At 41.6% G+C, this 13,103-nt stretch overlaps 1 pseudogene; it reads right to left on the bottom strand.

The window, feature by feature from the left end:
* Nucleotides 1-6,480: 6,480 nt before the first annotated feature.
* On the bottom strand, nt 6,481-7,583 carry LOC119903933 (annotated as a pseudogene).
* Between the last annotated feature and the right edge of the window lie 5,520 nt (nt 7,584-13,103).

Below are 13,103 nucleotides of genomic sequence, written 5' to 3' on the forward strand. Positions count from 1 at the left end.
ACACTGTAATTTGGTCAATTGTTTTTATTATAAAAAGTATTTCTTGATTAAATAATGGAATCTAAACAAACACAAAGTCATGACAGACACTCTCAACTAGAACACACACACACTGTCAGCAATGATTGCATCACATGTTGGTGTGTGGCGGCTGCATTGTGTTTGTTTGTTTTTCTTGACACCTCGGACACAAATCCATGCAGGTGAGAAACTTCCTGTCCGGAGGGGTTCGGCACACCACCGTTAGAAACAGCTAACAGGCTGCATAACGGTGTTCACAGAGAGGCAAATTAAATCTTGAGGGAATTAATGTGTGTGTGTGTGTGTGTGTGTGTGTGTGTGTGTGTGTGTGTGTGTGTGTTGGATCTTCTAATGGCCACAATACATGGGGGAAATTTCAGAGGTGTAGAGTAAATGACTGAAGTTTGATGATGATGAGATTAGTTTTTGCACTTCAGGTTAGCTCTGCTCATTAAGTCATTCACACTAACTTTGTTTCATTTTGCTGAAAACAGTTTGAATCATGTATTTCCTTTTACTCCCTTAAGGTTGAATTCCCTAATAGCTTATGTTTGGAGTTTCTGAAGTTGGGATACTTTGCTTCATTTGTTACCTCAGCCCTCCCTGTGTTTCTCTCTAATTCTGTCACATATTGTTCCTACATAAACATTTGAGGAAAAGTAAATTTTTTGACCTGGTATCCACCAGCGAGTTCTATCTTTAAAGATGCTTTCAAATCTTATTCTTGTGATTCCAGTGATGACAAAGGGGCCCAAAATTCAGACAGTCCAAGAATATAGGAAGAGTTTTGTGATGAAGCAGATAAAGAGGAACAGGGAAGATGATCTCGGGCTTTGACATCAAGACAATAAGAGGTAGAACTGGGCCTTTTCTGCAAAGAAAAACCAAACAGAAAATAAACATTTAAAAATAGGTTATGTACAATAAATAAACTGAATTTGGTTTTCCAATTTAATTTGCTTCAATATGTGGATATGTGGATGAAAAAAAAGAATTCTAATAATAATAATAATAATAATATAACATGCCTTTCTACACTGAACAAAATGACATGTTTGTTTCACATCTCCACGCTGGTGAAGAACTGACTGAATTTCTAAAGGGAGCTTAAGAAAGCCAAAGTTCTTGTCAGCATTTACAGAGGAGAAACAGAAAGCATCCTGACTGCAAACATCTCAAACTGGCATGGGACGTGCACGGCCCAGGACCGGAGGCCTCTGCAGCGGGTGATTAAAACCCATCAGAAGATCACCGGTACCCATCTCCCGAGCATCAGTGATATCGGTGAGGTGAGGTGCCTGTGCAGAGCCCTAAGGATACTAAAGGACAGTACCCACCCAGCCACAGCCTGTTCACCCTGCTGCCTTCTGGGAAGAGATATAGAAGTTTCAGCTGCCACACCACCAGACTGCAGAGCAGCTTTTTCCCTCAAGCTATCAGACTCTTAAACTCTTATTCATCCTCAGCACTGCTCCAGTGATGATAGTTTATTTCTGTTACCCTTTTTCATAATTGATTCAGTATTAATGTATATTGTCTCTTATGTAGCAGAAGAGAGTTACAAAGCTCAATTTCATTATATAACCTGTTATATTGTGACAATAAATGTACCTCCCTACCTACGTTTCATGGAGCAGTGCTGATGAATTTGAGTCAGAGTTCATAAGTCTCAAGGTGAAACCATACATCTCACGGAAAAATAATGTCACATTGACCAACAATCAATCCAATCCAACAAATCTTACCCCCTTCCTTCTCAATTGACACCAGTCAGAACTCTTAAAGGTTTTTGCTCTAGCAGCCAGATCTGGTTGACAGTTCACGTTCCTGCGTGGTGTCTCACAGTGGGTCTCACAAGCAGCTGAGGGAAAAAATGTGTGTTATAAATAAATAGCATAGCCACAGTACAACAAATGTATTAAACACCACAGTAAAAGTTTGTTACTTACACACAATGGCATCATGTAAATTTGGAAACCCAAACGGATGTGACTACCTCATTATAAGGCGTGAACAGTCTGTGAAAACAGAAGTACAGTCCAACAACAATCAAAATAACTTTTTACTTTTATACAGTACAATGCATGCCTATTCTGAAAATGTGCTTCTACTACCTTCTTCACAGCTCTCAGATACACGCTTTGGATGCGTCACCTGCAGATCCCACAGGCAGGATTTCAGAATAAGAACGTTTTGCCTGCCTGATGTCTAGATTTTGTTGATTTGGTAATCAGAGCTTCCTTTTTGTGCTTCTACTATGATTAAGTAGGCTATGTAGTTATATTTCTTTTTTGTCTGTTTTAACTGTGTTTATTGTTGATATATACGATCGGGGGTCTGCACAGGGTATTTTATTGTTAAATTTGCTGCGTATTCTCTCCAGAGAGGAGTGGAGAGACACATCTGGTGTGAGCACAAGCATTGACTAGTTGTTCCTCCTCAACCTCGATCTCCTCGCCCGGAACCCGGCTTCTAGCCCAGAGGCAACTGGCTGAACAGCCCCGCCCACACGAGTCTGTAGTAACACCCAAGCCACAGTCCCGACTCTGCTAAGCAAACTACCTGAACTGCTGCTCTCACTCCCATCCTCCATAAACCGGGTGCTTGTCCATATTGGCCATAATGACACAGCTCGTCGGGAAATTGAGCAGACAAAAAATAATCTTATTTTAAATTGTATTTTTGGGTCATTATACGAAAATGTGCCATTTTGTGTCCCTCAGAAAAAAAAGGCTCTGTAAATCTTAATAAACCATAAAACAAATAAAATATTTTATAATTTAGTTTCCATAATATGTCTCATAATATAAGAATAAATTATTTTCTGTTTCTTTTGTTTTTAAGGGATTTTAATCACTTTTTTGTATAAAGCAATGAAAATGTATGATTTTTCTACTTCTACTTTCTATAGAGGCCAAAAAAGTCAAACTATCATACCAAAACTTAAACCTATATAAAGACTCAAGTGTTGTTTCATTACTCATGAAGGGGTTTTATTCTTAATATGTGTAAAATATTGCAACAACAATTTAGTCGGGTCCCCATGTTGTTGTCAACCCTATTCATTTTAATCAAAACACCCCTTTAAAGCTGATGGACTGTTCCAAAAGTTGCATAATTTCCAGAAAGTGACATCACTTGCCTTTTTATGTTTATGGTAAAAGACAAGTAATTGTCACTTCCTTTAATGGATTTTTTTTGCGTTATGTAATGTCTCACGGAGGGGGACGAGCTCAGTGTGTCAACCCAGTTACCACAAAAACATGTTAAAAGGTTATTTGTTTGAATTTTAAATGTACATATAACATTACAATAACAATATAACATTTCACCCTCTCATGAATGATCACCATGTGGTGTCATGACATTTACCACAAGGCTAGTAGTGGCTGGCAATAAAGCTTTTCATCAACCCTGTTACCGTCAACCCTGTTACCATTTCAGTGGTAATAGGGTTGACGAAGCTATATGCTTTTGTGTGTTGTCCTGGAATTTATCATATCAGTGAGTCTAACATGTAATTTTCATCACACGGTACATGAAAATATACTTTTCTTACCCAAAAAGTGTTAATCGAGGGCAACTGGACTTGGCTGAAGATGTTTCACCTCTCATCCAAGGGGCTTCTTCAGTTTTAATACTGGTGGGAAGTTCAAGGTATTCAAAGTCATTGATACCCTTTGGTGGCTGGTGGTAAACTGCTGAGTCTTAAACTGAGGAGTTAGTTTGTTTGGTTTCTCCGATATACAAATCTGTGCATTCCTCCTATGTTGCTTTTCTTGTGTTTAGGGTGGGGTCTTTCAGGTGGACCACTTTCTATCTTAGTGTGTTGCTGGACACAGGGATGTGGTGTTTGTTGAAAATCCTCTTGAGTTTCTCTGAGACTCTTGACATGGAATGACGATGTAGAATTTTATTCCTCTTTTTTTCACCAACCACAGTATTAGAGTTCTTCTTGGATCTTGTGGCTGTTTTCACAAGGGTCCAGTTAGAGTATCTACAATGAAGTTCATCCTATTGTGCTCCTCTAAGGCCTGGGCACTTGTTGGTACATTATCAACTTGGTGGTGCAGTTTTGACAACTGCTTGCTTGTGCTCTAGTGGGCAGTGATGGTATTAAGTAAGTACTGGTCTGTGTGTGTGGGTTTCCTGTATACTCCAGTGTGGAGGTTCCTGTCCTCTGCAATGTGTATGCCACACTCCATCTTTCACACGAGAGGTAAAGACAAGAAGGAAAAATGCAACAACATTGTGATTCCATTACTGTATTTAGATGGCGAAGACAGATGGTTTAAAAGAGGATATTTACACCAGAATAGAGAAACCATCTCTCAACAGAGGAGGATATGATATATATACCACTTATCCCCCATATATAACGCTGTCGTTTCATATGTTCCTAGAAGATGGAACAATTGGTCACATTTGGCCGCTTGTGAAAATTCCAAAGACTTATAACCAATACGCTAACTGTCGTCAACCCTGTTACTTGTATAATATTCTATATATAATATAATTGTGAATTCAACTAATGGTAGAAGTTAAGCAGAAGAGATCTGTAATACGCTCAAAGAAATTGGGATATTATTATTTAGTTTTTCTCCGCAGGTTAAATTTACACAGTGCTGAGGGTACGAGTCGGCTCTAGCCTGATTGACAGGTCGTCATGGTAGTGACTTTTGTCATCTATGTCAATCATATTTTTTTTTAACATCTCACCTTCAAACCCTGGTCCCACTCCCCTTGTCACATCCATCATCTACTGCCGCCCAAGCCAAACCCCACCTTTCTCTCCGAATTCTCATTTCCTGACCCAGCTCTCTGCCATAGCATCACCCAATGTCCTCCTCCTTGGAGACTTTAATTTCCACGTTGATGACATCAACTGAAATTCTGCCACTGAATTTATTTAACTGTTACACTGCTTCAACTACACACAGCACATCAACTTCCCCACCCATGCTGGCTCCCATAACAACCAAAACTGTCTCCTTGAGCTTCAGCTCCCTTGTACACTTCACGTCAACTGGAAACACTATACAACAAAACCGACTTAACAGTTCACCTTCACGCATCCACAGACTACCTTCACCAATACAAAAACGCTCTCAACACTGCCCAGTCCACCTTTCACTCACACCTCATACATTCCATCTCCAGCAACCCCAAGTTTCTTTTCTCTACAATAAATAAACTCCTCAACCTCCCCTCCTGCCCCACCCCTCCACACTCTCAGTCACTGTCTTGTTTCTCACCTCTGTACTCTTTAGAACTGTTACAATTCTCCCCTTACTATCAAAAATCCTGGAACGTGTTGTTGTTGCTCAAATTCAAACCCACTTCAACACTACTCCTTTGTCACATGGCGTCCCCCAAGGTTCGGTGCTTGGTCCTTTCCTGTTCATCATTGACATCCTGCCACTCTGTAATATCATACGTAGGTCTCCACTTCCACTGCTACGCCGATGACGTCCAGATCTACATCTCCACCAAATCCATCACGACAGTACCTCTGCAACTCTGACCAACTGCCTCACCAACTTACAAACCTGGATGCAAACCAACTTCTTAAAACTCAATTACAATCAATCTGACATGATCATCATTGGCCCCAAATCACAAAAAACACCAACAAGCCTTTCCATCAACAACCTTGGGGTCAACTTTGTCAGCAACCTCACTTTTGAACACCGCATCAACCATATCACCAGGACTGCCTTCTTTCACCTCAAAAACATTGCCCGTCTCTGCATCACTCACCTTCTGTGCTGCTGAAACCCTGATCCACGCCTTCATTACATCCAGAATTGATTACTACAATAGCATCCTCTATGGTTCTCCTGCCAAAACCCTAAATAAACTTCAATATATCCAAAACTCTGCTGCCCGCCTCCTCACCCACACACGCACCTGTGACCACAACACCCCTGTCCTCCAGAATCTTCACTGGCTCCCCTGTTCCCCAACGCATTCAGTACAAAATCCTTTCTCCTCACACTTAAAGCCCTCCATAACAAGGCCCCTTCCTACCACACAGACCTGCTCCACCACCACAATCCCTCCCGCAACCTCCGCTCCTCTGACACTAACCTCCTCTCACCTCAAATCAGGACCGAGCACCGTACCTGGGGTGACAGAGCTTTCACCATTGTAGCCCCCTCCCTATGGAACTCCTTACCCATACACATCTGAGATTGCAGCGACATGGACTCATGTTCATATATTTTATATGATGCTATTTATGTTATTAATCTGTTTAAAATGTACATAACATCTGCTTTTACTGTAAAGTGTCTTTGAGTGTCTTGAAAAGCTCAATAGAAATAAAATGTTATTATTATTATATGATATTTAAAAAGAGAGAACATTTCACGTCATTTGTTGGATTTTTAATATATATATTATATTATATATAATATTTTGTAGAGCAGATCTCATTTCAGTCACACCACCGCCTCTCTACAGTATGTTGGCCTCACAGGAGCCAGGCTGCAGAATCTGAAGAGTAACAATGAGTTTAACTGCTCTTCTAAACCAGGGGTAGAACATGGCATAAATCACAGGGTTTAGACACGAGTTCAAACAAAACAGATAAATCACAAAGGTTCCAGAAGAAGAACTGAGCAAACTGTCCTCTGCAAGAGACACACAGTAATATGGACAGAAACATATTAGGAACACAACTACAAGAACACCAAGAGTCCTGGCTGCTTTCAACTCAGATTTCTTTGTTGTTAGAGTCACTGAAAGCTGGAGTGTGACAGCTGTAATGTGAGAGCGCATGGCACGAGCCTGAGACACAGCCACTACAAACACTCTCATATACAGAACGATGATGACAGTAACTGGAACAACAAAGGTCAAAGCAAGGTTAACAGCTTCTGTGATGTGGTTAACTATAAGCAAACACTCTCCATAACAGGAGTTATACCTACCTGGTTGAGTCAGGTCATCTTTTACAAAGAGACTGCTGTAGAAAACAGAACAGAACCAACACAGACAAACACAGAGTTTAACTCTACTCACAGTGATTCTGGTGGTATAATGCAGAGGGTGACAAATATGATATGAGCACCATGTCTCCTATTGAGGCAGCAGGAATGATGTACCCTACATAAATATACAGAGAACACATGAGGTCACCAAGAAACCAGCAGGATGTTTGTCGGATGATTTCTCCCGGCATCAGCAGGAGGCCCATGAGAAAGTCTGAGACAGCCAGAGAGAGGAGGAGGATGTTGGTGGGTGTGTGGAGCTGCCTGGAGGGAAAGAGAAAAGTATCATCACACATAGTGAGCAACACAATAGTGAAAAATTGAAAAAAGTACTAGCTAAAAGTACATTTCACAACTTAATAGTTGAAGGTTCTGCTGAGAAATTGATCTCTGCCTGAAGTGGGAGACTGAGATGATGACAAGCAGGTTGAGAGCCACAGTGAGCAGAGAGATGGAGGACAGAAGAGTGTTCAAAAATACATCTTCAGACTGAGGAAGTGTCGGCTTCCTGCAGGAGGTGTTGAGGAGTTGTGGAAAGCAGAGCTCTGCTCCATCATCAACCTCCATCAGACAGTGAGAGGAGGAAAAGAGGAGCTGCAGCTCTGGCAGCTTCTGACCAGAACGCTTTATCATACAGTTGATTTATCTCTTTCTGACATTCAGTTTGTCCCTCCTCTCCTCTCTCTCTCAGTCTCTGTTGGACACTGATGTCCCTCCTCTCTTCGTCATATCACACCACCATTATCTTCATCACTTTCTCTCCAACCCTCCCTGTGTATACTGTTTGCAATCTGGTAGGGCAGGTTTGGTTATTTTCAAATGTATGTATTAATATCAATAAAGGTATTATCACTCAAATTATTAGTAAAGATGAATAATTACGGAACACCACCCTGTGATCTGGGAGCAATAACCATAGCTTGAAAACACTCTCAAAAAGGGCTTTGTCCACTCAACTGGCTCTTTAAAGTTACAAAACAGATAAATCACTGTAATCACAATCAAAGCATACAACAATCAGTAAGCACACGCTGGTGTGTGTGTCTGTAGGACAATTTTGGGGAAGCGAAGTACACCGTATGTGGTAAAAATACAGAATAAATACATAAGATGAGACCTGGTGCAATCTTTACAATAACAATTAACAGCTGTTTTGTGTGTAGGTTTGTGTCATTTCACATTTTACGTGCGTTTTCTTTGCCAAAACGTGGTTTGGAGACCAGCATTGGGTAACACAGCCATTGTCACCTCGTGTAGTGTGTGACCCCCTGTCTACTATCAGTCATGTAGTGTGAACGCCACAATGACTTCAAGACTCCGTCACAAGACGGCAAGTTGTGTATTATGAACAACATGATGATCGGCCGACCCTGAAAGTCATGTGTAAACTCAGATAAAAACTGTCTTCCTGGACTAGGAGGCCGATAAATTAAAACATAGTAAAATGGCCATAGCCGAACAACTTTAGTCAGTTAAGGTTTAAAAGTTTTTGTGCTCACTAATTGGCATAAAACCAGATTCTTTCAAACAACAGCAAGACCTCCACTGTGGTCTGAGTGTTGGGCAGTAATGCGTTACTCAGTAACTGTAATATTATTACTTTTGCCAGTAACTAGTAGAGTAACTAATTACTTTTCTAAAACAGAAATATTATTACAGTTACTAATCCAAGTAACGCTGCATTACTCGTTACTGAACGCACCATCCTTGACGTGAATGTGCGACTACGCTGCAGGTCAGCAGCACCGGGCCTTCTGTTGTTCATATCAGCAGTTAGACAAACACTAAAGGAAGAATGGAGAACGAGGGAGAGAGGCGTTCTTTCCAGCTGTAAGCAGCTACTGCCATTATTGTGTCACAGTCTAAGATGCAAAGAGCATTGTTGTCTATTGTAAATTCTGTGCGACCAGCAAAAAGCTTTCAGGCTGGCACATCTGGAAACTGCAATTTTTCTCCATTCTTCCTTGCAAAACATTTCAAGCTCTGTCAGGTTGCTCAGGGATCAGGCATGAACAGCTCTTTTCAAGTCCAGCCACAAATTCTCAATTGGACTGAAATCTGGGCTTTGACTTGGCCACTCCAGAACGTTCACCTTGTTGTCTTTGAACCATTCCTGTGTAGCTTTTGCTGTATGCTAGGGGTCATTGTCTTCCTGGAAAAAAACAAGTTGTAGTTCTCTTGCAGATGGAGTCAGATTATCCTCCAGGATTTGGCGATATTTTTCTGCATTCATGAAACCCTCTATCTTTATAAGCCTTCCAGGGCCTGCTGCTGCGAAGCATCTCCAGAGCATGATGCTGCCACCACCACCATGCTGCACGGTGGAGATGGTGTGTTTGTGGCCAAACATAGCGTCTAGTCTGATGTCCAAAAGCTCAGTTTTTGTCTCATCAGACCAAAGAACTTTCTTCCAATTGGCCTTGGAGAATTCAAGAGGAGCTTTCATATGAGCTTTTTTCAACAGCGGCTTTCTCTTTGCCACTCTCCCATCCAGCTTCGACTGGTGAAGAACCCGGGCAACAGTTGTTGAATGTACAGTCTCTCCCATCTGAGCCACTGAAGATTTTAACTCCTTCAGAGTGGTCGTAGGTGTCTTGGTGGCCTCCCTCACCAGTCTTCTTCTTGCCCTGTCACTCAGTTTGTGAGGACGGCCAGCTCTAGGCAGATTTAAACAAGCGCCATACTCCATCCATTTCTACGTCCAGTGAGTTGGAAATCTTTTTGTAGCCATCTCCTGACTTGTACTTTTCACTGATCTTTTCTCTGAGTTGCTTGGAGTGTTCTTTTTTCTTCATGTTGTAATTATAGTAGGAACACTGATGAACCAGAGACTGGAGCTCCCAGACACAGGTGTTTTTTATACTACAATCACTTGACACATCAGCTGAACTCAGGTGATCTCCATTTCACTTATTGTGACACTTCTTGCATCAACTAGCTGGAGGTCACTTTAAAGGGGGTGAATATTCATCTTCTTTTCCATATATATTTTTGATTGATTGACATTAGTTTGTAAAAATCTCTCTCTCACTCATGAACACTGCTGCACAAACCTGTCCAAAGTTATATATTGCTGGGATCTCCTGTTAGATGTCATTGCCGCCAATCGGCAAGTGAGTGTTTGGCCAGGATACAGGGAATTTTTTATCCAGGGTTTCAGTCACCTTAGTACCTGGAAGGCAAAAACCCACTGCCATTTTTTTCCTCATCTGTCTCACTATCAAGTCTCCAATAATGAGCATGATTGAAGGGGGAGCAGTGGTCCAGTGGAGAGGACATTACCCATGGTGATGCAGTGAATGGAGACGGAGACAGAGCGAAGTACATGAGCTCACCATGGTGCTGGTGTATAGAGCGTTATGGAGCAACAAACCGTGTTGTAATAGGACTGTTTTGGTATGGCTGTTGGAGAGAATGAAGGAAAATTAGCTGTGAGGTCCACAAGACCACCAGGGGGGAAGGATGAGTAAACAGCGACATGCACAGTACAAGTGTAGGCAGACAAGTGTTATTTGCATGGTACAAAATATTTTAATAAAATTACCAAGTCAAAAACTGTGTGTCTGCTTTGCATGACTTCTGAGACCAAATCAGAGAGCCGAATGTGAGCATCGGCGTCATCATTTCTGAAGTCCGTTTTCAAACTTCTCTGTTTTAGGTCTTCATTTTTGCTGTTTAGTCTGGACAGGAGATGCAAACGTAGCAGAAAACACGGTGGTGTGGATGGGGCCTTGGGCAGCAGTGGCGGCTCAGGGGGCATAATCACTAAAGCTAGTCTTTAGGCAGGACTAACAGACATGTTCATAATGACCTGAAAGTTCAGCTCATATCAGTGCAGCATATCACTTATTTTATTTTATACTGGTCCTACATAGCCTCCCTTGGGTTTTTTAAATAATGAATTGACCACTGAATGTTGAGCTTACTGGCCTCATTCTCCAGCCATAGCTGGCCTCCTTTGAGTGATGGTAACATTTCACTAGAGAGAACAAAGGACATCAACTACACATTGTAATGCTCGCAGAGGGGGGCTGTTTCACTTGCTACATGAGCAAAAGAAGAAAAATATGGTAATACGTGGAATATTTTGATAACAAGGGAAAAGGCAAAGCTCAGTAGTGGTAATACATTTGGTTGTCTTTATTAGAATAAAGCTGTGATGGACTGGCGACCTGTCCAGGGTGTACCTCGCCTTTTGCCTGATGTCAGCTGGGATTGGCTCTGACTGTGTGTGTCTGCTGTTTGGTGGTGGGCTGCCTGTTGATGAGAATAGTGAGTGTAAACCAAAACAGTGAAGTTGGGGCCTTAAAACCAAAACTATTAATTAAAAGACATATCATAGAGTTGAGAGGAACTGCAGAGTCGGGTGATAATTGGATGAGTGGATTTGTGACTGTGATGACCCCTTTACACATCACACACTGTAATTTGGTCAATTGTTTTTATTATAAAAAGTATTTCTTCATTAAATAATGGAATCTAAACGAACACAAAGTCATGACAGACACTCTCAACAAGAACCCCCCCACACACACACACACACACACACACACACACACACACACACACACACACACTGTCAGCAATGATTGCATCACATGTTGGTGTGTGGCGGCTGCATTGTGTGTTTATGCTGAAGCTTGTTTTTCTTGACACCTCGGACACAAATCCATGCAGGTGAGAAACTTCCTGTCCGGAGGGGTTCGGCACACCACCGTTAGAAACAGCTAACAGGCTGCTTAATGGTGTTCACAGAGAGGCAAATTAAATCTTGAGGGAATTAATGTGTGTGTGTGTGTGTGTGTGTGTGTGTGTGTGTGTGTGTGTGTTGGATCTTCTAATGGGGGCACTTCATGTTAGCTCTGCTCATTAAGTCATTCACACTAACTTTGTTTCATTTTGCTGACAACTTTTTGAATCAAGTTTTTCTCTTTACTCCCTTAAGGTTGAATTCCCTAATAGCTTATGTCTGGAGTTTCTGAAGTTGGGATACTTTACTTCATTTGTTACCTCAGCACTAATTCTGTCACATATTGTTCCTACATAAACATTTGGGGAAAAGTCAAAACATAATTTGGTATCCAGCAGTGAGTTTTATCTTTAAAGGTACTTTCAAATCTTATCCTTGTGATTCCAGAGATGACAACAAGGCCCCTAATTTATACAGTCCAAGAAAACAGTAAAAGTTTGGTGATTAAGCAGATAAAGAGGAATAGGGAATCTGGGGTTTTGACCTCAAGACAATGTGAGGTAGAACTCCGCCTTTTCTGGGGAAACAACAAACAGAGAATAAATCTTTTAAAATAGGCCACAGTTCTGTATATTAAATAAACATGCCTTTCCATTTCAGTTCTTTAAATGATATTTGGGGTGGCTGTGGCTCAGGGGCTAGAGCGGTTGTCCACAAACCAGAAGGTCAGTGGTACAATACCAGGCTTCCCCAGTCTGCATGTCAAAGTGTCCTTGGGCAAAATACTGAGCAGTTGGGTGTGACATAATGTAATGCACTTTGAGTGGTCCCAAAGACTAGAAAGGTGGGATACAGACTGTGTATTTCTGCTTTTCTGACGACAGGGTGGGTTTTAGGCTCCAGTTTAACAAAACAGGCCTTGAGTGTGATTATATACATGTGTGATATTTTTGCGTGCCCCCATAGCTTGGTATCGCCCTTTTATGGTGAATCCAAAACATTACGGTTTGTAAAAGATGGTAGAAACACGAGGCAGAATCTAGAACCCAAACCTTACAGGATCTGAAAATGTTCGGGTTATGGGAAGCTCCAGGGTACGTGTCATTAATGAAGTTCCTGTAACGGAAAAGAGCTCTGATGGGGTACAGCCCTGAGACAAGTTTTGTACGTTGTCTGCACTGGTACGTACGCCTCACACTCTGAGTCTAACACAGTCAAGTATTCGTTTTCTTCTGGCTTCTCAACTGTCAGGGTTTTGGGTTTTGCTTGGTGTTTCCTGTTATATTTTGGAAGTTTCTCCGCCTTGTGCTTTATCCCACTTTCTTTCCTGTCCGTGTCTTCCCTTTGATTGCCTGATGTGTCTCACCTGTGTGTAATCACCCTGCCTGCTTGTGTGT

Source organism: Micropterus salmoides, unplaced genomic scaffold, assembly GCF_014851395.1.
Source record: "Micropterus salmoides isolate LMB-PRFRI ecotype aquatic unplaced genomic scaffold, ASM1485139v1 Ms_hic_scaffold_15, whole genome shotgun sequence".
Lineage (NCBI taxonomy): Eukaryota > Metazoa > Chordata > Actinopteri > Centrarchiformes > Centrarchidae > Micropterus > Micropterus salmoides.